The 2200-nt window shown below is 62.0% G+C and overlaps 1 protein-coding gene and 1 long non-coding RNA gene across 4 annotated transcripts in view; one reads left to right on the plus strand and one right to left on the minus strand.

The window, feature by feature from the left end:
- Positions 1 to 2182, minus strand: part of NR3C2 (nuclear receptor subfamily 3, group C, member 2) — a 294691-nt gene extending 292509 nt beyond the window's left edge. For 2 of the 3 annotated variants that reach the window (XM_014543864.1, XM_014543865.1), the window contains exon 1: positions 918 to 2182. The gene's annotated coding sequence lies outside the window, so the exon portion shown is untranslated. The remainder of the gene's footprint in view (positions 1 to 917) is intronic. The other variant, XM_005871406.2, reaches the window with a different exon arrangement.
- LOC106726972 lies at positions 76 to 2039 on the plus strand. Its single transcript, XR_001363121.1, has 2 exons — positions 76 to 150; positions 492 to 2039. It is a non-coding gene; the product is annotated as an uncharacterized LOC106726972 (long non-coding RNA).
- Positions 2183 to 2200: the final 18 nt, after the last annotated feature.

A 2200-nucleotide genomic window follows, 5' to 3' on the forward strand; every position in this document is an offset into this window, starting at 1 on the left:
GTCCGTCTCGGCGTCTACCTGTTGCAGCGCTCGCCAACGCCACGACACTCCAGCTGCGGAGCCCCCCCAAATCCAACCACATCCAGGCCAGCGACTGCCGCTCCCCTGTAGCGGGAGCGCCCGAGGAGGCAGCAACGCTCTTGCACCCAGGTGACTGCACGGGCTTCCACCAGCAGCCTGAAGTTGGCTAGCGTCTCCCCCGTCCAATGACACCCCGGGCGCGGAGGGGCGGGGAGGACCCGGCGGGGCCAGGGGTTGGAGCTGGGCCAGGGCGGGCGAAATGGGGAGGGAGAGAGGAGAGAGGGCGGGTGGAAGCCCGGAGGGGGAGTGGGCCAGCTCCAGGGCCGGCCCTTTTAAAAGCGGGTCACATGTCCAGATAAAGTTCAGGCTGCTGTCCCGCCCCCTGAGCCCTTGCTATTGGCCCAGGGGGAAGCCAGGCTCCACGCTGCTTGGGCGAGGATGGCTTCTCATTGGGCAATTGTGGCTGTCAGTCACCAGGAGGACGACATGACTGATACAAAGTTGCTGCGACACAGCCTGGACTCGGCGGCTCCCTTAAAGCCGCACGGGCGACTGGGGTGCCGAGCAGCGGCTACGACACCAGGCAGCAGGCCCCCTGCGCACGCTGACCCCCGCCCCCTCGCTCAGCAGCCCTCAGCTTACTCGCGCCACCTGGCTCTCCTGCCCACCCTACGATATCGGAAAAGACATGCAAAGTGTGGTGACGCGTCAAAGTCGGCTTTCCCGAGAGCCAGTCAAGGTGTAATCCCCTCACGCTCTCCACCTGCAGCGCCAGGTGAAGGGCAGCCCTGGCCCAGACTCCACCCGCAGCGTCCGCGCGCAGGGGAGGACTCCCGCGGGGGCCGCACCGACCCCCGAGGTCCTCTCCACGCCCCTTTCCTGCGTTTCCGAGTTACCTCTCAGCAGAGCAGCCGCAGTGTCCGCTGCCAGCTTGCAAGAGGATCACGTTCCCACTTGATTTGAATTTCCTTGTTTTAACCGTGCAGGAAAAGTGGGTGATTTCAGCGTCGCCGAGCCTTTTAAACACAGCCTCTCACCCACTTCCTCACCCCCCCCCAACCAAAAAAAAAAAAAAAAAGTACCAGGGTCAGGAGCTGCTGCTCTCTCTCCTTATAATTTTGTTACTGTCCTTACTACTTCAGCGTTGGATTTTTCCACTAGTTCAATTAGAAAGAAAAGCCTTCGGTCGAGGATATTCACTTCTTTATAATGGGTGGCAGTGGTGCATATAACTGGGGGGGGGGGGCGGGGGGGACATACAGAAGAGGGGGAAGGAACCGAACTCTTTTCTAAGGATAGGGCATCTGCAAGAAGAAATGTCCGATTCCCTCCAACCGCCCCTACCTCGACTCTCCTCACGCCCACCCAACCTCTGGGCTTCTTAACTTCGATATCTAAGGACGTTGAGGGTCCGCGTGTGCGGCCCGGTTTTAGGCTCCCAGCTGGCTCCAAATCAGCACCAGTGACGTACACGCCTAAATCTGGTACCCTGGCCCTCGGCGACCTGCCTGCAGCCGGGCGCCAGCAGCTGCTCAGCCTCCCGCCTCACCCTCGCCCCGCGCCCGCCTAAGTCGTGGGGAAGGCGTTCACCCTGTGCCCAAAGGCCCCTCTTCGCCTCGCAGTTAATTAAGCTTCGGGATTTCGGACCCTGAAAGCAAGAAGACTCAAACTTCCAGCCATTGCAGGCAGGGAACTCCCTGCTAGAGGAGGCGACAGAGACGGCGCGGGAGAGCTGGTCCCCACGCCTCCTCAGGTGTTCGGCATTCCCCTGCGCAGAGCGACCCCCGGTGCCCCAGGTGCCGGGAGTCCCGGCCAAGTGTCCCGACTTTCCCGAGGGGCCCGCCGTCACTCGCGCTCTCCCAGCCCGGCAGCAGTTGTGCGTCGATCGCACTCGGGCGGAGCACAGGCGGCAGGCAGGAGCGAGGGGAGTCCCGGAGCTGGCGCCCGGGCACGCGAGGAGGCGGCAGCAGCTCAGCCTGCGCTGCCAAATTATTCATTATTAAAGGAATGGACGTGCCTGTTTTACTAAGTTTTTACCTCCTTTACGGAGAGCCCATTTTACCCCGGATCTCAGCTTCTGGCAAAATCTAGGTTAGAATCGTGCAGGGACAGCCGCTGCGATCGCTTGCTTGCCCGCGCCCAGCAACCCTGCCCAGAGGCGGCCCAGCGGGCACCTAGT

Source organism: Myotis brandtii, unplaced genomic scaffold, assembly GCF_000412655.1.
Source record: "Myotis brandtii unplaced genomic scaffold, ASM41265v1 scaffold34, whole genome shotgun sequence".
In the NCBI taxonomy this organism is placed as follows: domain Eukaryota; kingdom Metazoa; phylum Chordata; class Mammalia; order Chiroptera; family Vespertilionidae; genus Myotis; species Myotis brandtii.